Here is a 25,961-nt window from a genome sequence, read left to right as displayed (position 1 = left end):
GTCATCGTCATCGTCGTCACCGTCGTCATCGTCACCGTCGTCATCGTCATCATCGTCACCGTCATCATCGTCACCGTCGTCATCATAAGGGTAAAGAACCAATTATCATATTTTTACTGGCAAATGAGGTCCCCATAGTGAGATCATAATCATCGTCACCGTCGTCATCGTCATCGTCACCGTCGTCATCGTCGTCATCGTCAACGTCGTCATCATCGTCACCGTCGTCATCGTCACCATCGTCAACGTCGTCATCATCGTCACCGTCGTCATCGTCATCATCGTCAACGTCGTCATCATCGTCACCGTCGTCATCGTAATCATCGTCACCGTCGTCATCGTCATCATCGTCACCGTCGTCATCGTCATCATCGTCACCGTCGTCATCGTCGTCACCGTCGTCATCGTCACCGTCGTCAACGTCGTCATCATCGTCACCGTCGTCATCGTCGTCATCGTCAACGTCGTCATCATCGTCACCGTCGTCATCGTCACCGTCGTCAACGTCGTCATCATCGTCACCGTCGTCATCGTCACCGTCGTCATCGTCACCGTCGTCATCGTCATCATCGTCACCGTCGTCATCGTCATCATCGTCACCGTCGTCACCGTCGTCATCGTCCACCGTCGTCACCGTCGTCATCGTCATCGTCGTCACCGTCGTCATCGTCACCGTCGTCATCGTCATCATCGTCACCATCGTCATCATCGTCACCGTCGTCATCGTCACCATCGTCATCGTCATCATCGTCACCGTCGTCATCGTCACCGTCGTCATCGTCGTCACCATCGTCATTGTCATCGTCGTCACCGTCGTCATCGTCACCGTCGTCATTGTCATCATCGTCACCGTCATCATCGTCACCGTCGTCATCATAATCATCGTCACCGTCGTCATCGTCATCATCGTCATCATCGTCACCGTCGTCATCGTCATCATCGTCACCGTCGTCATCGTTGTCATCGTCAACGTCGTCATCATCGTCACCGTCGTCATCGTCACCGTCGTCAACGTCGTCATCATCGTCACCGTCGTCATCGTCATCATCGTCAACGTCGTCATCATCGTCACCGTCGTCATCGTAATCATCGTCACCGTCGTCATCGTCATCGTCGTCACCGTCGTCGTTGTCATCGTCACCGTCGTCATCGTCACCGTCGTCATCGTCAACGTCGTCATCGTCACCGTCGTCATCGTCATCATCGTCACCGTCGTCACCGTCATCATCGTCACCGTCGTCGTCATCGTCACCGTCGTCGTCATCGTCACCGTCGTCACCGTCGTCATCGTCACCGTCGTCATCGTCACCGTCGTCACCGTCGTCATCGTCACCATCGTCACCGTCGTCACCGTCGTCATCGTCACCGTCGTCATCGTCACCATCGTCACCGTCGTCATCGTCATCATCGTCACCGTCGTCATCGTCGTCGCTGTCGTCTCGCCGCCTTCGTCGCTGTCGCCGTCACTTGAGACATTGCGCTGTTGGACGGGAGTTGGCTGTCTTCGTTCAGCGCCGTCAGTGTCAGACGGCGAGCGTTATGTGCAGGCTGGCGACCTCAGCAGAGTGGCGTATAAGCGAGAGACGGAGGAGTGTGTAAGCGTGTAGGATGTGTTTTGTACAAAGTGTGCTCGGTGTTGATTAAAGAACTGCCTCCAAGGACTTAGTCACGACATTTGTGTGATCAGCGCGCTGCGCTACGAACCCGGCGACTCGGGTTAGATTCCCGCTCATGGTCACCACCAGTGACGATTATGTGAACCTCGTCCTGGGTCTCCCCTAGGTCGACTCAGCCTCAAATCAGTACCTGGTGGGGTGTATAACACATCAGCATTGGGGAGACAAAGGCGGCCAAAAGTGGATCTGCGCCGTACACCCCTCCGAGGCGGGTTCTCGCGAACGGCAAAGTCCGTTTAACATCCTTACGGGGATCTTTGTTTTGTGCCTCGCATAATGATTTGGTCATTTGAATATGTTCATTAATGTAACGATCACTCCGCCACTACGTCTCCTCCCCCACTCCTCTCCCCTTCACCACTCAACCATCCACCCACCCCTCAACTGGCCAGCGCTCCGCTAGATAATTAATGATCGGCAATGCAATACCTCTTCTCAGAGCCACGGAGAAGAGAAATCCGTGGAAGCCGAATTATCCCCGTGAATTAAAATGTTATTTATTTATACACTCAAATATAATACAGGCTACGACAAATTGTCATCATCCTTCGGCCCCGGTCAATCCACTGCTGGATGAGCGTCATCCAAACCGTTGCCACCGCATGTATGTTGAACTTCTGTCGCACCGTACGTAGCCAAACCGTGCTCATCGCGATGAACATTCACTTCATCGCCTGCACTCGAACTGCTTTCCGTGATTCGTCTCGACCACCACGCCATCGGTCCCTTTTGCCCAAGGCCTCGCTCGCTCCTCTCAAAGCCTCATCACAGCGGAGGGTGGGTGGGTGGTGGTGGTGGTGGTGGCCCCCGCCCCCACCCTGTGTTGAACCCCCACCTCCGAGCCCAGGTAGAGAAACATTTCTCCCTCGTGCCAAGCGAGCATGAGTCAGCGAAACCCCGGGGAGAATGTGGACACCAATAAAAGTGCCAATCAAGTGGTGGCGAGTGGAGGGGGAGGGTGGGGGCAGAGGGGGGGGCGGGGGTTGTGTGGTCGAAAGTGAAAGTTTTGTATTTAAAGACTCCATAGACACTTGAGCATAGATAAAAGTCCTCCGTATAACCTTTTAAAGACTGCCAGGGGCAAGTGCTGTTCACGAGTAGCGCATATGAAGGCCGGTACGGCGCATGTGGAGGTGCGTGAGTAGCCAGAACTACGCCCGATGGACAGGCGTGGTGAAGTATGGTCACGAACCTCCTCTCATAACCGCTAACCACTGCACCACCGCTCCCCACACAGGGTAACAATATCCCCCATATAGCCTGGACGGACTGTAAGGGGCTAGTGCTGTGAGCGAGCATCTATGAAGGCCATCACGGCACACGATGGGGGGGGGGGGGTTGTCTAGGAACTGATGTAAGGTTGAGTCGACGTACGGGGGAGGCTCCATGACTGGATAAGATATTTGCTTTCACTGTTATTGGTCGTGAACACGTCTGGAACGCGGGTGGCCAGGTTCGTAGAGCGCAGTGCGCTAACAACTACACTACCACTCCCCACCATCAAGACACACCAATACCAATATCCGCCATTCACCACTAAGTGATGGTGGCATCGCTACGGCGCCTGTGCAAGGCCAGATGCACTTTGAAACCACGTGAAGTGTCGAAGGCTCGCTGACAGGTATCGGGACAGACCCTGGTACCATGGGTTGGCTGACTGAGATGACTGGTAGATGCACCAGCTGTACCCTCTACTGTGCTAACTTGCTGGATTTTAGCCACCCGCCACCTCCGCTCATTGTTGTGAGCGTCGCTCCTCCGCCCTCCGTTGTTGCTGGAGGGCGACTGCCTCCAACTGCCCAGTAGCGTCCTTCACGAGGCTCCTCCATAGAGGCCGATCTTGACAACGCTGGTACCAGTCGTTGGCAAGAACCACTCAGCTCCACATCCTCCCGTACCGCATCAGTCCATCTCTTTTCCAGCCCATGTCGTGCCCGTTTAGCCCCCTCTATGCGGCCAAACAGAAGCTCCTTGGGCAGGCAGTGGCTGGAAATGCAGGCTACATGACCCAGCCAACGCAGCCTTGCCTGCCAGAGGAGGTCACTGATGGGAATGTGTCTAGATCTTTCAAGGATTTGTGAGCTCCTCACACAATCCAGCCTGATTAAACCCAGGGTGGATCGTAGGCATGCCAACCTGAATGTTTCTAACTGGCACCGATGTCCCATTAGAGGGGTCACGTTTCGCAAGCGTAGAGAAGGGAGGGCATGGCTGTGGCTGAGAAGACCCGAAGCTTCGTGCGGAGCGACAGACCAGGTAGCTTCCACACACCATTGTACAGCCGATGAAAAGAAAATGCCGCCCGACTGATTCGGAGTGAGACCTCTAATGTCAAACCAGAGCTGGTCATAAGCACACTGCCCAGGTATGAAAAACTCTAAATTCTCTCCACAACTGCTCCATCACTAATGGGGAGCTGAGAGGGTGGAGTGTTTGGTGGCACAAAATATCGTAATTACAAGCCCATGGGCTGCACGAAGTCTAGCAACCTCCTTCCGTTATTATTGAGCTGATCTGGCCCATGCCTTCCAATCACTCCAACCCAGGTGTCAGCGTCATGACCCACTCGGGCATTAAAGTCACCTAACAGGATGACTATCCCGAGGGGCCACTTTAGCTTGCACCTGGGAGAGGAGGTTATAGAAGGCATCTGACTCATCGACCTTGTCAGCATCCCTCCATCGATTGGGCCGGAGGATGACATCATGGCCAAAAGGGACGATATTCCGATTCACGAAACCAGTGATGGGAATGCCAGTTGGAGTAGAAAGAAGAGTTTTCGGGAAGGACACCTGCCGTGGAGACAGAGCGAGGAATTTGAACTCTGGTCAAACTCGATGACTAGCGGCTTTTGGCTGCTAGTCATCAAGACTGTCAAGACTGTCATCGCGTCGCGCACTTTTGAATGTGCTTCTGCGGCCATCTGGAACACTCTTCTTTCCGATATTAGGGAGGCACTGGAGCTATGCACGTTTTAAACTAGACTGAAAGCCCTTTTCTTTAGAAACTATTTTTTGCGTTTAGTTTATTGTCCTTTCCCCACACGTCCGATTAGCACAGTTGGTTAAGTACTGTGCGGAAGAAGTTCAACATATGTACATGGTTATGTTTAGATCTATTTCCCAACAATTATTTTCATGTGTTCAGCGAAACTTTTTGTACAATATTTTATGTTGTGTTAATGTTCTCAAATTCATCCTGAGCCCCGCGTTGCAGCCTTCTCTGTGATGTTCTGTAATCGTTGCCTGCAGTTCATTACCAATTGTCATCACAATCACTGTGGACGCCAGCAAACTGAGATGCTTAAACCTCTATTCATACGTGTTAAATTAAAGCGAAAACATTTTTAATCCTTTATATTAAGTTCGCTTGCTTGCTTGCGTGCTTGCGTGCTTGCTTACGACCGTGCAAATCTTTCGGTCGTTTTTTAACCCACTTCCCGTGATCCAATCGAGCTGACATTTTGCACACAGACTCGTTGTGCGAGACAATTAATGTTCGTGAAAATTTTTTTCCAAAATTTTACACTGTTTAGGGAAAACAAATTAAATATTTAATTACCAATTGCTTAATACTGGCAGACAATCATCTGACCCATAGGTGGCAGCCATCTCAAGCCAGAGGACGAGAGGACTCTAGCCGCCACGCATATACAGGATTTATAGTGAAAAACTTTGTTTTTACGGGTTATACTTGCTATTTTACCATGTAAGGCCCACTGAGTGAAATATCTCTTTATCAGAAGTGACTTAGCCACAAATGATAGCTCAATGAAGTGGCTTGTCACATGGAAATGTATAGCAGCCAAAAACTCGTTGATTTTAAATGTGGAGGGAAAAACCAGAGGACCTAGAGAAATGTCCACGCGACCACGGCCTTGATTATTGTAATCTTAATGATAATAATGACGATTCTACTACTGATGCTGTTGTTGCTGCTGATGTGACAATGATGTTGCTCATATTGATGATGATGCTGCTTTTGCTGATAACGATTGTCTCAACTCTGAGCATTGCGTGCGCGTGCAGACACTCCTACTTCAAGCTGCTGCTGTTGCTGATGCTGATGATGATGTTGCTGCTGCTGCTGATGATGTTGTTAATGACGATGCCCTCTCACCTTGGGGGGCAGGCTGCCCGTGCCCACGCTCAGCTCGTCTGGGGGCAGCGCCTCCCCCGTCTCCCCGTCCACGGCTCCCTGCTCCCCTCCCTCTTCCCCCTCCTCCCCCTCTCTCTTCTCACTGCGGGGCCCAGGGCAGTGGCAGGCGCAGGGGCACGGCCCGAGGCAGTCGAAGGGGCAGGGCCCACCGGGGCACGGACCGCCGGTGACAGCCCGCAGCGCTGCGGCCCCCCCCACGATGGGAGGAGGGCGCTTGCGAAGCGGAAGGGTGGCGCGGGGTTTGGGGCCCCCGTGAAACAGGTCTCGGTTCGCGCCCAAGTCCTCGTCTTGCCTCCACAGCACATCCGTCAGCAGCTCCATCGCCTGCGAGGCACACCCCCCCCCCCCACACACACCATCATCGCCAACAGCAGCAGTGGTAGTATCATCAGCAGGAGGAGCAGCAGCAGTAGGAGCAGCAGTAGCAGCAGCAGTAATAGCATCATCATCATCATAAGGTTACACACAAAGTGCTTGCCATACAAGAACCACAATACCTTGCCGATCTCGTCAAGGAGCGTAACCATCATGCAAGCTCCGGTCACACTCGCAGCAGCGGATTTTGGCTAACCATCAAACGAAGACGTTTACCACATGATGCGCTCTGCGGCCGTCTGGAACGCTCTGCTGACACGAGGAAGCCACTGGAGCTATGCACTTTTAAATCGTCGAGATTGAAACTGCTTTTTGTGCTTCGTCTGTTGTCCTTCCCCGCACCTCCGATGACCACGGTTGGCTATGTACGCTACGAAAGAAGTTCAACATATGATAATTGGTTCTTTACCCTTCTATCTGGCAACAAAACTGACACCTTTTTACAAGGAGTCATGTTTGCATAGACCGCAATACCTGCAGTCATAAATACAAACAAAAGACATAACTCTGACAGTGCACATTATCAGAGTTATGTCTTTTGTTTGTATTTATGACTGCAGGTATTGCGGTCTATGCAAACATGACTCCTTGTAAAAAGGTGTCAGTTTTGTTGCCAGATAGAAGGGTAAAGAACCAATTATCATATTTTTACTGGCAAATGAGGTCCCCATAGTGTAGAAGTTCAACATAGAGCAGCAGTCAGAGTAGCATCAGCCGCAGCAGTAGTAGTAGTAGCATCAGCGGCAGTACCATCATCAGCAGTTGTAGTAGCATCATCAACAACAGCAGCACCATCTGCTTCATCGTCATCATCATCCTGAGCATCAGCATTGTCAGTATTGGCTGAATCTCCGTCCTCATCAATAACAGCACCCGTGTTATTATACACCCGCCCCATAGCAATGACACACCACCATCAGCATAAGAAGTGGCAGTGACAGCAGCAGCGGCAACATCATCATCCATCATCAAGAGCAGATGACATCACGGCCGTCGTCATCCATGTTCGATCCACTGCTGGATGAATGTTTCTGTCTCATCTTCACGGATCTCACCTTAGCATTGGCCAACCCATGACATCATCATAAACGCGAGCCCGTGTCCTCTGCGTCTGCCGCTCCATGCAGAAATCTGTGAGACACCAGATTAGATATTTATTTTTAAACTTCATTTTACCTTTTTTTTTACCTTCCCATTATTTTATTCCAACTGCGCCCTTCGACCTTCGTGTCACGAGACGAAGAATCCATCCGGAACTCTCGCGGACCAGTGTATTATTGCCACGTCACAGAAATGGCCCGTGGAAGTGGATAACGCAGAAGCACTTCTGAGGTCCCTTACCAAAGTGTCCCTGTTTATTCCACACGCTAGGAGGCGCGGCGCTTTCCCCGCTAGCGCTGCTTCAGAGAGAAATGCTCGTGGCACTGAGCCAGTGATATACATTCCACATTCCTATGGCGGGGGTGGGGAGGGTGGGTATATTTATATCGGTCAACAACAGCGTACACAACGCGTAAACATTTCACGAGGATCGAACGAGCAACCGGCCTGTTGCGGATGAATGCTTTTAAGCAGCAAATCTCTCGACCGGTCTCGTCAGCAGGGTTGTAACCCGTTGTGCAAACTCTGCTGGGTTTATAAGGTTACACTCGTTACACACAACGTGCTTGCCACAAATGAACCCCAATACCTTTGCTGACCTCGTCCAGGAGCTGAAACTATCACCACGCGAACTCCGGGCATCCTCACAGCGGATTGTGGCAAGTCTTCTTGGTTCTTTCGGTAAAGTCACGTAGAAGGGAAGTAATAAAATAATAAAAATAAAACATAATAAAATAAAATAATTCTCACGACGTTTCACCTGAGGACGGCTGCTTGCGTTGTGGCCGAAACGTCGTGAGAATTATTTTATTTTATTATGTTTTATTTTTATTATTTTATTACTTCCCTTCTACGTGACTTTACCGAAAGAACCAAGAAGATGAATCCCTGCAGTCACGAAAGCTTTAAATCGAAATGTGGCAAGTCATCGAACGAAGACGGTTACCGCATCGCGCTGCGCTTTCAGACGCGCTTCTGCGGCCGTCTGGAACGCTCTTCCTTCCGATATTCGTAAGCCACCGGAGCTGTGAACTTTTAAATCATCTCGATTGAAGACTAATTTCTATCGAACTGCTTATTGTGTGTATTTAGTTGTCCTTCCCCCGCACCTTCGATGAGCATGGTTGGATAAGTGCGGTGCGAAAGAAGTTTAACATACGTACATGCAGCGGACTCAAATACGTTATTCAATCCATCAATGATTCGATTCCACCATTCCACCCTCACGACGCAATCATAGTAGCCACGCCTCCTCCTCGCTTTTGACATTCCACCTCAAAGACACTGGTGGTGGAACCGTCAACCACATCATCAGAACATCACCACCAGGCCGATGATGCACCTAAACTCCTTCATTGATTGAACATGGAAGATGCAGCCACAGTGGTGCCATGCAACCAAAACGATGGACCCATTTATTAAACCCAAAGAGATACATAGAGACTCATAGAGATATATAGAGACTCATAGAGATACATAGAGACTCATATAGATACATAGAGACTCATAGAGATACATAGAGACTCATAGAGATACATAGAGACTCATAGAGATACATGGAGACTCATAGAGATACACAGAGACCTATAGAGATACATAGAGACTCAGAGATGCACAAGGCGCCCAGCTTATATATATGCTCCAAGCTCGTGTGCTGTTTCATTCAGACGCTGTCGCCTCGACGGACCTGGTTTTCACTTGAGGACGGCTGCTTGCGTTGTGGCCGAAACGTCGTGAGAATTATTTTATTGTGTTTTATTTTTATTATTTTATTATTTCCCTTCTACGTGACTTTACCGAAAGAACCAAGAAGACGAATCCCTGCAGTCACGAAAGCTTTAAATCGAAATGTAACAATTTTTGTTAACTAATATAGGTAACATATACGTGTCTAGCGACTGTTAGCTCATGTGCTGTCACGTAAATAGGTGTGTGTGTGTGTGTGTCATTAGGCAATGCGGTACGGTACTCACATTCTCACTTCTGTGCCTTGTAAGCGGCTGTACGAGTCCGAGGTGACGTTGAGCCCCACGCAGTCAAAGTCTTGCAGTGACTGCCGGGGCAAGTGCTGTTAGCGAGCACCTATTGATGCGCCAACAGAACTCGCGGTACGTAATGGACACACGGCCACGCAATCTCCGCACGCTCACACGCACGTGCGCACGGAAACCACAAGGAGAGAAGTCGCCCCGTAAAGAGTGTTGAGAGGCTGTGATGGGGCAAGTGCTGTGGATGTCGCACGGCTCGAGATGGAGGTGGCGTGGCCAACGTCACGCCCCGGTCGCCTTCGTCTCCCGCAGTGCTGACGCTTACAGATCGCACTCATTGATGGCACACACACATACACACACATACACACATACACACATATACACATATACACACATACATACACACATACATACATACATACACACACACACATACACACATACATACACACACACACACATACACACACATACACACACACATACACACACACACATACACACATACATACACACATACATACACACATACATACATACACACATACATACACACATACATACACACATACACACACACATACACACACATACACACATACACACATACACACACATACACACACACATACACACACATACACACACACATACACACACATACACACACACATACACACACATACACACATACACACACACACATACACACACATACACACAACAACAACCGCCATTCGCCACTAAGTGGCGGTGACGTCACCACGATGCTTGTGCCAGGCCAAGTGCACCTTGAGGCCACGTGAAGTGTCGAAAGCCCGCTGGCAGGAGGTCACGGGGCAGACCCAGGTGCCACGGGTCGACTGACCGAGATGACCGAGATGACTGGCTGATGCACCACCTGTGCCCCCTACTGTACCAACTTGCTGTGCTTTAGACACCCGGCGCTCTGCTCGTTGTTGTGAGCGTCGCTCACAACAACGAGGGCGACTGCCTCCAACTGCCCAGTAGCGTCCTTCACGAGCCTCCTCCACAGAGGCCGATCTTGACACCGCTGGTACCAGTCATCGGCAAGTCCACTCAGCTCCACGTCCTCCTGTACCACATCACTCCATCTCTTCTCTAGCCCGTGCCACGCCCGTTTAGCCCCCTCGATCCGGCCGAACAAAAGCTGTTTAGGCATGCGGTGGCTGGGCATGCGGGCTACATGACCCAGCCAATGCAGCCTTGCCTGCCGGAGGAGCTCACCGATGGGACTTTGCCCAGATCTTTCTAGGATTTGTGAGCTCCTCACACAATCTAGCCTGGTTAAACCCAGGATGGATCGTAGGCAGGCCAGCCTAAATGTTTCCAACCGACGAAGATGCTCCATTAGGGGGATCCACGTTTCGCAAGCGTAGAGAAGGGAGGGAATGGCTGTGGCCGAGAAGACCTGAAGCTTCGTGCGGAGCGACAGACCAGGTAGCTTCCACACAGCGTTAACAAATACACCCACATACACACCTGCAAAGACAAGCACACGTACGCTACATGTATATAGATGCTGTACACATACGAAGACAAATATTCCCCGTGTAGTCTTAACAAACTTTTGAGGCAAGTGCTGTTAGCGAGCACCTATGCAGGCTGGAAAGGCACACGCGGGGGTGGGCTAACATTACGCCCGGCCGCCTTTGTCTCCCCAGTGGCGATGTTTTTACACACAACAGGTACTCATTTGAGGTTGAGACGACCCAGGGGACGCCCAGCACTGGTTCAGAAAATCGTCACCGGTTGTTGACCGAACGGGAATCGAACTTGGGTCGCCGGGGTGCATAGCGCAGCACGCTAACCGCCGCTCCCCCACACGTACACACGCACTGACACATACACACGGACACACCGCTACACACGCACAAAGCACTTCCATGCCCCAGGTTCCTCTCTGTGTCGCTTGCAACAGAGCGACGTTGAAGGGTCAGACACTCCAGAAAACCACAGCCCAGGGTTCGAGTTCTCCTTTGGGGCTCCCCCGTCCTACAAAGTCCGGCCACACCACGAGCAGGTGGTGCCGTGCGTGAGGCAGTACAGCAACTAGGTTGTTGAGGTGTGGCACCTGCATACCGAGGTTGAGTGAAAACCGCCCAACGCCGCGTCCTTCCACCTCCGTACTTTCACCCCAAGATCAAAATAAATGTATTGCTTTCCAAACTAAAACTATTTTTTTTAATAAAGGAATTAGACAAATTTTCCAAGAAGACATCAGGATCCTCGTGAAAATTAGGCTAGAGGGAGAAAAAGGGCAATTTCCCGAAACGCCGCCAACTCTATACTATATAGATTTCGTTTAAAGGTCACAGGCGTGCTACTGATGAACGTGGATTTGGAGAATTACACCGACAGAGAGAGGGGCACACGTATGGGTGAGCACACACAGGTTGAGACAGCCACATCATCTTCACGTGGCAAGAAGCGTGAGTGAGTGAGCTTGGGGTATGCCCCGTCGTGAGAAGGGACGAGGAGGCCCTGTGACCGAGACGTCGTGAGAAGGGACGAGGAGGCCCTGTGACCGAAACGTCGTGAGAAGGGACGGGGAGGCCATGTGACCGAGACGTCGTGAGAAGGACGGGGAGGCCATGTGACCGAGACGTCGTGAGAAGGACGGGGAGGCCATGTGACCGAAACGTCGTGAGAAGGGACGGGGAGGCCATGTGACCGAGACGTCGTGAGAAGGACGGGGAGGCCATGTGACCGAGACGAACGCTGGAGTGGCAGCCAAAGTCGGGAAACATGCCAGAGAGAGTTTGGCCACCGCAGAGATGAAGCGATGAAATCAGCCGGTGTCGAGCAGCGAAATTGATCATTACATGGCGAGATCATGCGAGATGGCTAGGGGAGGTGTTAATTCAGCAAGTTCAATAATGGCTTGATAGTTGCTGATAACGCTGATGCTGCTGCTGATGTATGGAATGCTCGACTTTCATCCGGAAGCTTGTGAGTTTAAATCCCAGTTAGGGGTGTTAACCCAACCCACCATTCCACTATGGTCGCTAAAACGATTACCACTTTTTTTGCACATTCTTTTTGTTAAGGCGCTCTTCCACCTCCAACCCAGCTTATATATAAGCTCCTAGCTTGGCAGTGTCTCATTCTTCACCTGAAGACGGCTGCTTGCGTTGTAGCCGAAACGTCGTGAGAATTATTTTATTATGTTTTATTTTTATTATTTTATTACTTCCCTTCTACGTGACTTTACCGAAAGAACCAAGAAGATGAATCCCTGCAGTCACGAAAGCTTTAAATCGAGATTACCACTTTACCATAGCAAGGTTCTTTTCATTTTGTTGGACGGTGGGTTCGTGATTACAGCCACCGAACCAGCATCGCTGAGATCCTGGGTTGGAATCCGGATTTCAATCGCTCGTGATTCAACCGGCTTCTCAAGTGTATAGCGAGTTGATGGCTACAGTCATATCGGACCGATCATCTTTGAGAACGTTACCATGGCCTCCCCAGTTACGGACTCAACTCGTGCATGATCGCTTCAACTCTTCATTTTTTTTAACAATGAAAAGCGATTGTCCTCAATAGTCCGCTTGGTTGTAAGAGAGACGCCGCGGTGCCTAGATGTTCACTACCTCGCCTGGTACACAAGAGGACACAGGAGGTCACAGGAGGACACAGGAGGTCACAGGAGGTCATCGGATCGATCCCGACCCTAACGCCTGCTGCTAGATATATTTGGAGTCTGTGTGCGTTGCGAGTATTTCCACGTGATAAGCCACTTCGTGGCCAGGTCGCATCTGAGAAAGAGCGATGCAGCTCAGTGGGATTTAGTTGGCAAAATACAAATATTTGAGAGTTGTAGATTCACCGCTCCGCATCTCAGTCCCCACACCCCACCCTGCCCTGGGAACGTGGAATTTACACCGCTCTCTCTCTCTCTGAGTCAGGTAGACAGACCACTGCGACTTGACTCTGGTTACTGCAGTAATTCAACGCTGCCGGTGCGTCATGGTGAGCGCACTCCACTCGCAAGTGCAGAGGTTACCGGTTCGATTCTACCTCCCGGCGCGGCAGTTGAAACAGCTGTGCAAGGTCCCTTAAACCCCCGCCGCCTCTGTCCGCCCGACATTGTAAATGGGTTCACCGGAGTTAGTCCATCGCCAGGGTCGTGGGGTAAAGTGTGGGTACACGTGGGTACACGTGGGTACACGTGGGTACACGTGGGTACACGTGGGTAAAGTGTGGGTACACGTGGGTACACGTGGGTAAAGTGTGGGTACACGTGGGTACACGTGGGTACACGTGGGTACACGTGGGTAAAGTGTGGGTACACGTGGGTACACGTGGGTAAAGTGTGGGTACACGTGGGGTAAAGTGTGGGTACACGTGGGTACACGTGGGTACACGTGTGTACACGTGGGTACACGTGGGTACACGTGGGTACACGTGGGTACACGTGGGTAAAGTGTGGGTACACGTGGGTACACGTGGGTACACGTGGGGTAAAGTGTGGGTACACGTGTGTACACGTGGGTACACGTGGGTACACGTGGGTAAAGTGTGGGTACACGTGGGTACACGTGGGGTAAAGTGTGGGTACACGTGGGTACACGTGGGTACACGTGTGTACACGTGGGTACACGTGGGTACACGTGGGGTACACGTGGGTACACGTGGGGTACACGTGGGTACATGTGGGTACACGTGGGTACACGTGGGTACGTGTGTACGTCGTATTGCGTTTTTTGTTTGAACGGGGCGTGCCTCCATGGTTTAACGGAGTGCTGTAACGAACATCATCTGGATTGTGTTTAACATGCCACGCACTGCTGAGGAGACCCAGAACATCTATTTTACATGTTTATTTTTTGTCATTTGATTACCTTTCCTATACATTGAACTCAAATAGTTGTTTTGTATTGTTTGTTGTCATTTTCTGACCCACCCCGAAGGACATCAGTGAAAAACTGCTTCATACCTCATCGGATCGAGTCTCTAGGGGCAGTCTATGGAGAGCGTCTTTAGCAGTGGTTCTCCACCTAGAGCTCCCTCTAAATGGAGCCGGCTTCCGCCAAGCAGTGGCGTGAGCAGGCAATTGCAGGGCCGCGCCTTGACCCAGTGATTGGACGCAATCCGCGGTGCGGTCTGCATGGGCCGCTCTCTACTACCGTCATTGCGGGGAGGGGGGGGGGCATCACAGAGCTGCGGTGTAGAGAACGGGCCGAGCAGATGAGCGCCTCTGTAGGAATACCGACGATGATAATAATTATTTCATTAAACTAAGGGCAGAGAAAAGGAGAACTCTTGTCAGCTTCCTTGCGTTATCTTCAGGATACATGGTGATGCATGGTTTGTCCCAATCACTGCCCCAGAGACGCATCCACTCCCCACTGTGTGTGTACGCATGTGTGTTTACGTATGTATGTGTGTAGGTGTGTGTGTATGTGTCCTCAAGGTGCACATGGCCTGGCACAAGCGTCGTGGTGACGTCACCGCCACTTAGTGGCGAATGGCGGTTGTTGTTCTGTATGTGTGTAGGTGTGTGTGTGTGTTTACGTGTGTATGCGTGTGTATATGTGTGTAGGTGTATGTGTGTTTACGTGTGTATGCGTATGTATATGTGTGTACGTGTGTGTGTGTTTACGTGTGTATGTATATATGTGTGTAGGTGTGTGTGTGTTTACGTGTGCATGTATATGTTTATAGGTGTGTGTGTGTAGGTGTGTGTGTGTTTACGTGTGTATGCGTGTGTATATGTGTGTAGGTGTATGTGTGTTTACGTGTGTATGCGTATGTATATGTGTGTACGTGTGTGTGTGTTTACGTGTGTATGTATATATGTGTGTAGGTGTGTGTGTGTTTACGTGTGCATGTATATGTTTATAGGTGTGTGTGTGTAGGTGTGTGTGTGTTTACGTGTGTATGTGTATGTATATATGTGTGTTGGTGTGTGTGTGTTTACGTGTGTATGTGTGTATGTGTATGTATATATGTGTGTTGGTGTGTGTGTGTTTACGTGTGTATGTATATGTGTTGTAGGTGTGTGTTTTGACGTGTGTATGTATATATGTGTGTTGGTGTGTGTGTGTATGTGTGTATGTGTATATATATGTGTGTAGGTGTGTGTATGTATATGTGTGTATGTATATGTGTGTAGGTGTGTGTGTGTGTTTACGTGTGTATGTATATGTGTGTAGGTGTGTGTGTGTTGGTGTGTGTGTGTTTACGTGTGTATGTATATGTGTGTAGGTGTGTGTGTTTACGCGTGTATGTGTATGTATATATGTGTAGGTGTGTGTGTGTTTACGTGTGTATGTATATATGTGTGTAGGTGTGTGTATGTATATGTGTGTATGTATATGTGTGTAGGTGTGTGTGTCTATAGCAAAGGCGACCAGGCATGTTGCTGGCCACCTACCCCCATGTGTGCCGAGGCGGCCTTTATCGGTGCTACTCGTTAACATCACTTGCCCCAACAGTCTGCCAATGTTACTCGGGGCATCGTTGTCTTGTCTATAAGAGCGGTGGTGGAGCGGGTTGCGTGCTATGCTGCCAACTCGGCGAACCAAGTTCGAGCCCCGTTCGTGGCCACCAACACCAGTGACGATTACCTTGGTTCTTTCTACCTTAACCGGCCCTGGGCCTGCCCTAGGTCGAGTCAGCCTCAAATGAGTACTTGGTACGATGTGTAACACACCGCCAGTCAGGAGACAAAAGCGGCCAGGCGTGGTGCTGGCCACCCACCCCATCGTGAACCGTTCCGGCCTTCGTAGGTGTTCGCTAACCGCACTTGCCCTAAAAGTCCATTAAGGCTACAAGGGGAATATTTGTCTTGTGTGTTTACATGTTGTGTACTTGTGTGCTACATGTTGTGTACTTGTGTGTGTACGTGTTGTGTGTACGTGTTGTGTGTATTTGTGTGTGTACATGTGTGTTTGTGTTGCTTGAAGGAACTGGACTGGTAAGGGAATGGCAGCCAAAGGAGGGAACGCGTTCCAGGGAGTGGTGACGGTGGTGGTGGTGGTGACGGTGACGGTGGTGACGGTGGTGGTGGTGACGGTGATGGTGGTGACGGTGGTGGTGGTGACGGTGATGGCGGTGACGGTGACGGCGGTGACAGTGATGGTGGTGACGGCTGTTGGCGATGGTCGGGATGATGACGACGATCACGTGCCGTTGTTGTTCGCACACAAAGCGGGAAGGCAGCAGCAGCCAGGCGGTGGTGCGCCGGCGCTACCAACAATTGCCCAAGCTCTGCGGTCCGCTATATATTCAGATGTTTTCAATCATTTAATGAGCGTTTAAAACTGGGATTATATTTGTATGACGGCCTTGTTGGTGGTCATAGTAGTCGTGATAATGACGATATACTTGATGATGACAACACATTAACTACAAAGTAACCTATGAAGGCCGGCACAGCGCACGAGGGGGTGATTGGACAGCACCACGCCCGGCCGCCTTCGTCTCCCTAGTGACGGTGTTTACACACCAGGTACTCATTTGACGCTAAGTCGACCTAGCGGAGGCCTAGGACAGGTTAAAATATCCACAACTGTTCATTGGTTGTGAGCGGTGTCTGTGTTGCTCACGCAGCGCGCTAACCACTTGCACCGCACAACACAAAGATGATGCCGCGTACTGTGGGGCAAGGGCTGCCGGAAAGTAGCACACGAGGTGGATAGGTGGGTGGTCAGCATCACGCCCGGCCGCCTTTGTCTCCCTAATGGTGGGCTCAGTGTCCCCCCCCCCCACCTTGTACCTGGGCGCCCGTGGCCGCATATTTGCGTCTAATGGCGAGAGCGGCACAAGGGGGGGCATTGTGAGCAGAGGCTCCCACTGGGGGAGGGGGCGCGGGGGGTGGAGAGGGGGGTCAAGGGGAGGGGCTGTGGGGGGATATAAAACATGGGCAGGACCACAGATGGCTGTTATTTATTTATTTGTCTGTCCTATGGAAGGCAGCGACGTGGTTCTTCTTGAGAAATGCGTTGAGGTTTTCGACAAAGAGGGGGGGGGGGTAAGAAGGAAGTTTGGAGGCCTCGTGTAAGGCCGCGGCTTGCTCCTTGTTGTTCATCAGGGACACTATTATGATTTCGCTCGTTTACCAAGGAAAGCCTCACTGAGTCTCAGGGCTCATTTTCAGGAGGGTCCTGCCCAGATTTCCCAGACAGGGGAGGGGGTTGACGTTGCTGCTACTTTTCTGTGCGTAAATCCCAATGAAGAGATTTGCTGGGGAATTTTTCAGAATTATTTGGCCAATAACAGTTTTCAATACCAGTTACCAATACCAGTTCCATAGTGTGGTTGTGTTTGTAGATCTGGGAGCAGGACACCGGAGGGAAACCAGGGGAAACCAACACACACAAACACGGGGAGAACAAACCCCGCGCGGAAGGCGCCCGAGTCGCGATTCGAACCCAGGAGCTCCTTGCTGTGAGACACAAACGCCAACACTGCGCTGCCACGCTGACGCCCTATCCAAGTAAACAACCACAAACTCGACACATTCGTCAATAGCACGCTGGCCTTGAAAGGAAACAAATGGGCAACATTTCGTGTAATGTCGCTTGCTTTGAAGAAGTCGATCATTGTCTGAATGTATGCGCTACGAACCCGGCAGCCCGAGTTCGATTCTCGCTCACGACCAACAACAGTGGCGAATATTTGAACATTTCAAAAGCCTCCCCTAGGTCGACTCAGCCTTTAAATAAGTACCTTGTGCGGTGCGTAAACATCAGCACTGTGGAGAAAAAGGTGACCCCGTGTGGTGCTGACCACCAACTTTCTCGTGTGCCGGCCTTCACAAGTGCTCGCTAACCCGCACTTGCCCCAAATGCCTGTGGAGGCTACACGGAGGGGTCTTTGTGTTTGGCTTTGTCTCATAGATAGGTGATAGGTGGGAGTAAGCGAGCGGGTCCCAGTGAGTGGCACGTGGTCTACACAACACCCTATTTGGCAAGCGCTGCCTTCCATATCGACTCTTCAACAGCAAAACTCAACGCATTAGTTCAGCTCAATAACACCGCGGCTATTACATATATTACGTATAGGAAACTACACTACTCTATAGATATACACACGTGTCACCTTGCGGGCAATGGCTCCTCCTTCGTGGCACGTATCCACTCACGGTCGCCGGATGTATAATAGTATAGTGCAGTGCGCTAACCACAGCGCCACCACTCCCCCCTCCCCCCCACTCTGCTTAAGAACATTCCACTCAAGACGTCTCGTGAATCCATCCACCGCCTCTTGAGCCTTCTGCTTCAGAGGCATAGCCTCGCTTGTTGAATTAAACACGCTTGCCAATGATAAACACCCCTTAAACGATGATGGAAATGGCACTTTTGGTTATATAATGCAGTCCCCCGTCGAGTCTCAAGACTTCTTGGCCAATTCCTGCCGGAGGAGGGTTTGGTCGATTCGTTTTGTCAGCAGTAATATATTTACTCGCTTATGAGAATAACGCAATGTGTCAACTTCGATGATGATCATGATTACTGTGGTGGTAATGGTGATCGTGGTGGTTGACGATGACAATGATATTGTGGAGGTGATGACGGTAGGAGTTGTGTGGGTCACTTATGTGATTATATTGTGTAGAAGTGATGTTTGTGACGATGGCGGTCTGCTCAGGCTATGATAGTGAGTTGGGGGGGGGGGAGCGGTGGTGCAGTGGTTAGCGCGCAGCGCTATGAACCCGGCCACCCGAGTTCGATTCTCGCACACGGCCAATACTGGTGACGATATATTCAACCGGTCCTAGACCTCCCCTAGGTCGACTCAGCCTCAAATTAATACCTGGTGCGGTGTGTAAATATCGCCACTTGTGTCCCGTTACAGCCTCGTGAACAGCACTTACCCAAAAGTATGTTAAGCCTATACGGGGGATCTTTGTCTTTGTGTGAGATGGTGACTATGTATTGTTGACTTTGATGATATTTGTGGTGGTGGTGGTGATGTTTAAGATTATGATGGTGGCGGTGTTTATGTTATAAGTGATTAAAACTGGAACAAATATTCACAAGAGTGGCACCGACAAAGACCACGGTCTCCTGTATAGCCTACGCAGACTGTTAACCTGACCGCCTGTGTCTCCCCAGTGCTAGGTGGAGGCCCAGGAGCGGTTAAAATGTTCGTGAGCGTAAATAAAACTTGAGGTCGCCGGGTTCGTAGCGCAGTGCGCTAACCAGTGCGCCACCGCTCCCCACGACTACAACTGCACGCGCAGCGACATCCAGAGCGCAGCTTGCACGAGAAACGCAGCTTCACCCCCACCCCTCACCCCCCCCCCAACCCCCCCCAACCCCCCCAACCACCCCTCACACCCCCCTCCTCACCCCCCGCGCCCCCTCCCCCAGTGGGAGCCTCCGCTCACAATGGCCCCCCTTGTGCCGCTCTCGCCATTAGACACAAATATGCGGCCACGGGCGCCCAGGTACACGGGGGGGGGGGGGGGGGGTGACACTGAGCCCGCCATTAGAGAGACAAAGGCGGCCGGGCGTGATGCTGCCAACCCACCCACCTCGTGTACCGTTGCCGGCCTTCATAGACGCTCTTCGCTAACACCGCTTTCCCCAAAAAGTCCGTGAAGGCTATACGGGGGATCTTTGTCTTTGCGTGTCACTGTGTGTCACTGCGTGTCACTGTGTGTGTCAGCGGCGTGTTGAGGCCACCTGAGTTCGCTTCCTGCTCACCATGAACATCGGCGACGAATATACGAACTGGTCCCGGGGCCTCTCCGAGGTCAACTCGGCCTTAATTGTGCGCGTCACAAGTGACCTGTAGTATTACTCTGTGCTTCTTTCGTTAAAGTCACGTAGGTAGAAAGCTAAAAATAGATCTTCAGGTGGAAGACGGTCGCTTGTTGTTGCGATCGAAACGTCGTGATCTATTTTTTTCTACCGACGTGACTTTATCGAAAAAACCAAAGAGTATAGATTCCTGCAGTCACGAAAGCTTCAAATCAAGATTTTACACGGATAATTATTGAGTATCTGGTGCGATGTATAACCAGCAGCATTGGGGGAGATAAAGGCAGCCTCGCGCGGTGTTATCCACACCACCTGCACATGCGCTGTTCCTACCCCTTTAGCCAGGGTAACGCATTGGGACCCCTTTAGCCAGGGTAACGCATTGGGACCCCTTTAGCCAGGGTAACGCATTGGAACCCCTTTAGCCAGGGTAACGCATTGGGACCCCTTTAGCCAGGGTAACGCATTGGGACCCCTTTAGCCAGGGTAACGCATTGGAACCCCTTTAGCCAGGGTAACGCATTGGGACCCCTTTAGCCAGGGTAACGCATTGGGACCCCTTTAGCCAGGGTAACGCATTGGAACCCCTTTAGCCAGGGTAACGCATTGGGACCCCTTTAGCCAGGGTAACGCATTGGGACCCCTTTAGCCAGGGTAACGCATTGGGACCCCTTTACCCAGGGTAACGCATTGGGACCCCTTTAGCCAGGGTAACGCATTGGGACCCCTTTAGCCAGGGTAACGCATTGGGACCCCTTTAGCCAGGGTAACGCATTGGGACCCCTTTAGCCAGGGTAACGCATTGGAACCCCTTTAGCCAGGGTAACGCATTGGGACCCCTTTAGCCAGGGTAACGCATTGGGACCCCTTTAGCCAGGGTAACGCATTGGGACCCCTTTAGCCAGGGTAACGCATTGGGACCCCTTTAGCCAGGGTAACGCATTGGGATCCCTTTAGCCAGGGTAACGCATTGGGACCCCTTTAGCCAGGGTAACGCATTGGGACCCCTTTAGCCAGGGTAACGCATTGGGACCCCTTTAGCCAGGGTAACGCATTGGGACCCCTTTAGCCAGGGTAACGCATTGGGACCCCTTTAGCCAGGGTAACGTATTGGGACCCCTTTAGCCAGGGTAACGAATTGGGACTCCTTTAGCCAGGCAGGGTAACGCATTGGGACCCCTTTAGCCAGGGTAACGCATTGGGACCCCTTTAGTCAGGCAGGGTAACGCATTGGGGCTCCTGTAGGCACGGTAACGCATACGGGACTCCTTAGGCCCGGGTAAGGCAGGTAAAGGCATTGTGTTTGTGTATTGATCCTTGGAGAGGCGAGTGGAGAGGGTGGAGAGGGGGGGTCGGTAATGAAGATCCAGGAAAGACGCTCTAGCCCCCACCCCAACCCCCCCCCCCCCCTTAACACCAAAGACAAAGAAAGATCCCACGTATAGCCTGAACAGACTGGTGGGGCAAGTGCTGTTAGCGAGCAGCACCTAAGAAGGTCGGCACTTGGGCATACGAGGGGGTGGGGTGGCCAGCAACCACGTCCGGCCGCCTTTGTCTCCCCAGTGGCGATGTCGACATTGCACCAGGTACTCATTCAAGGCTGAGTCGACCACCGGTGTTGTGAGCAGAAATCGAACTCGCAAAATCGGGGTTATAGCGCAGCGTGCTACGAATACACGAGTACATTTATACTCACACACAGGTATCCACTCACACGTGTATACTCACACAAGTATAAAGATAAAGATCCCCCATGTAGCCTTAACAGACTGTAGGGGCAAGTGATGTTAGCGAGCACCTATGAAAGCCGTGGAACGGTACACGAGGGGGTGGGTGGCCAGCACCACGCCCGACCGCCTTTGTCTCCCAAGTTGCAATGTTTACACACCGCACCAGGTACTCATTTGAGGCTGAGTCGACCTAGGGGAGGCCCGGGCCCGGCTCAGATAATCGTCACTGGTGTTGGCCGTGAGCGGGAATCGAACCCGTGTCGCCGGGTTCATAGCGCAGCGCGCTAACCACTACACTACCGCTCCCCACACTCACACACAAAGATCCCCCGTATAGCCTGAACAGACTGTAGGGGCAAGTGCTGTTAGCGAGCACCTATGAAGGCCGGAACGGTACACGAGGGGGTGGGTGGCCAGCACCACGCCCGACCGCCTTTGTCTCCCTAGTGGCGATGTTTACACACCGCACCAGGTACTCATTTAAGGCTGAGTCGACCTAGGGGGGGCCCAGGACCGGTTCAGATAATCGTCACTGGTGTTAGCCGTGAGCGAGAATCGAACCCGGGTCGCCAGGTTCATAGCGCAGCGCGCTAACCGCTACACTACCGCTCCTCACACACACACACACATCTATACACACATCTATACTCACACACAGGTATGCAATCACACACAAGTATACTCACACACCTATACTCACACACCTGCACTCACACAGGTATCCACGCACACACACAGGTAGCCACTCACACGTGTATACTCACACATCTATACTCACACACAGGTATCCACACTCACACAGACACAGCTCTACTCACACACAGGTGTATACTCACACACAGGTATCCACACTCACACAGACACAGCTCTACTCACACACAGGTGTATACTCACACACAGGTATCCACACTCACACAGACACATCTCTACTCACACACAGGTGTATACTCACACACAGGTATCCACACTCACACAGACACATCTCTACTCACACACAGGTGTATACTCACACACAAGTATCCACTCACACACATCTATACTCACACATCTATACTCACACACAGGTGTATACTCACATAGGTATCTATCACACAGACACAGACACATCTATACTAACACAGGTATCCACACTCACACACAAGTATACTCACACACACACACAGGTATACTCACACACAGGTATACTCACACAGGTAGCCACTCACACAGGTATACTCACACGTGTATACTCACACATCTATACTCACACACAGGTATCTACACTCACACAGACACATCTCTACTCACACACAGGTGTATACTCACACAGGCACATCTATACTCACACACACTCACACACAGGTATCCACTCTCACAAAGACACATCTATACTCACACATCTATACTCACAGGTGTAAACTCACACACAGGTATACACTCTCACACAGACACATCTATAGTCACACACACTGACACACAGGTATATACTCTCACACAGATACATCTATACTCACACGTGTACACTCACACACACTCACACACAGGTATCCACCCACACAGACACATCTATACTCACACACACTCACACACAGGTATCCACTCACACAGACACATCTATACTCACACACACTCACACACAGGTATCCACTCTCACACAGACACATCTATACTCACACACACTCACACACAGGTATCCACTCTCACACAGACACATCTATACTCACACACACTCACACACAGGTATCCACTCACACAGACACATCTATACTCACACACACTCACACACAGGTATCCACTCACACAGACACATCTATACTCACACACATCTATACTCACACACACTCACACACAGGTGCCCACTCTCACAAAGACACATCTATACTCACACACATCTATACTCACACACAGGTATCCACTCACACAGACACATCTTCACTCACACATCTATACTCACACACACTCGCACACAGGTATCCACTCTCACAGACACATCTATACTCACACATCTATACTCACACACAGGTATCCACTCTCACACAGACACATCTATACTCACACATCTATACTCACACGTTTACACTCACACACAGGTATCCACTCTCACACAGACACATCTATACTCACACACACTCACACACAGGTATCCACTCTCACACAGACACATCTATACTCACACACACTCACACACACTCACACATAGGTATCCACTCTCACACAGACACATCTATACTCACACACACTCACACACAGGTATCCACTCTCACACAGACACATCTATACTCACACGTGTACACTCACACACAGGTATCCACTCTCACACAGACACATCTATACTCACACACACTCACACACAGGTATCCACTCTCACACAGACACATCTATACTCACACACACTCACACACACTCACACATAGGTATCCACTCTCACACAGACACATCTATACTCACACACACTCACACACAGGTATCCACTCTCACACAGACACATCTATACTCACACGTGTACACTCACACACACCTATACTAACACACACGTGTATACTCTCACACAGACACAAGTGTAATCCGTGCAGGCAAAGCGACTGAAGTGGGAGCTCCTGCACTCTCGCTCGAAATGTCAAGAGCCGTGGGCCCCCTCCCCCAACCCCCGACCCAAGCCCTCCATCATCAACATCTCTGGCAGCCATGGTCAATCCACTGCTAAACTATGGCAGTCGCACATACCTGATGCACACATTGAAAATTTAAAACTCTCCATGTACGTACGAATGTTGAATTTATTTCGCACCGTACGGAGCCAAACGTGCTAATCGGAGGAGCGGGGGAAGAACAACAAACTAAACACAAAAATAAGTGTAACCCGTAAAAACAAAGTTTTTCAATATAAATCCTTTATATGCGTGGCAGCGAACTTAATATAAAGGATTTAAAATATATTCGCCTGTGGAGGACGCGGGGATCGATCCCGCGACCTTTGGCATGGGAAGCGAGGGCGCTACCAACTACGCTACTCCGCCACGGCCTGTGGACGGGTTACGCTCTGGGCTCTTACACTGTGACGTTCAGCCAAAGCCATAAATGAGTTCTATTTGAATATATGTAAAATACATTTTTTTTGCCTAAAAAGTGTAAAATTTTGGGAATTTGTTTTCACGAACATTAATTGTCTGGCACAACGAGTCTGTGTGGAAAATGTCAGCTCGATTGGATCACGGGAAGTGGGTTAAAAAACGACCGAAAGATTTGCACGGTCGTAAGCAAGCAAGCAAGCACGCAAGCACGCAAGCAAGCAAGCACGCAAGCAAGCAAGCATGCGAACTTAATATAAAGGATTTAATAAGTTATATTAAAAAAATTATTTTCCATCGAGGTGATTTAAAAGTGCAGAGCCTCCAGTGGTTTCCGAGCATCGTAAGCAAGAGAGCGTTCCAGACGGCCGCAGAAGCAGCGCATCTGAAAGCGCCACGCTACGCGGTGACCACCGCCTTTGTTCGATGGCAGCAGCCAAAATTCGCGACTGCAGCGAGTTGATGTGGTGGTTGTCAATACTCATTGACGAGATCAACAAGGTATCGTGGTTCATTTGTGGCAATCACTTTGCGTGCAACGAGTGCGACTGTCATCATCCACAGCAGACCTGAAAAGCAGAACGATACACTCAGCTTGTCCCGTATGAATTGTGTTGAACTTCTTTCGTACCATACGTAGTTAATCGTGCTAATCGCAGAGGCTGTAATTATAAGATGATGAATTTCCCAGATGAACGACATTGACCTTTATTAGTATTGTACTTAGTTTGTTATCGTTATTAGTATTGTACTTAGTGTGTATTGGTTATTAGTATTGTTCATAATCAACGTTTTTGGGTTTAGATCGCGTTATTTATAAATGTGTCGTAACCCTCCACCACCCGACACGGCCAATCAGTAAAAAAGTGTCACGTTGACAAAAGACAATTAGTTCACTGCTTTAGCCCACCTGTGTGTTGAAGTTTGAAATCACAACAATTTACAATTTGAGTACGACGTTTCGCCCGATGATGCTGGATGCAATTACCAGCGAAACGTCGTACTACTCAAATTTTAAATGTTGTGGTTTCACGCTTCAACACACCGGTGGGCTAAAGCAGTGAACTATTTGTCTTTTGTCAACGTGACACTTTTTTACTGATTGGCCGTGTCGGGTGGTGGAGGGTTACGACACATTTATAAA

General features: G+C 50.5%; 1 long non-coding RNA gene across 2 annotated transcripts in view; it reads right to left on the bottom strand.

The window, feature by feature from the left end:
* Positions 1-5,924: 5,924 nt before the first annotated feature.
* Positions 5,925-25,961, bottom strand: part of LOC133358412 (uncharacterized) — a 30,054-nt gene continuing 10,017 nt past the window's right edge. The window contains exons 1-3 of one of the 2 annotated variants that reach the window (XR_009757055.1): positions 9,284-9,483; positions 7,265-7,340; positions 5,925-6,158 (exon numbers count right to left, since the gene is read on the bottom strand). This is a non-coding gene — a long non-coding RNA (uncharacterized LOC133358412). Of the gene's footprint in view, positions 6,159-7,264; positions 7,341-9,283; positions 9,484-25,961 lie in introns of those variants that run through there. The other variant, XR_009757056.1, reaches the window with a different exon arrangement.

This window comes from Lethenteron reissneri, chromosome 61 (assembly GCF_015708825.2).
Source record: "Lethenteron reissneri isolate LAM-NWPU_2019-01 chromosome 61, ASM1570882v1, whole genome shotgun sequence".
NCBI classification, from domain to species: domain Eukaryota; kingdom Metazoa; phylum Chordata; class Hyperoartia; order Petromyzontiformes; family Petromyzontidae; genus Lethenteron; species Lethenteron reissneri.
This window is presented reverse-complemented; position numbering and strand designations above follow the sequence as displayed.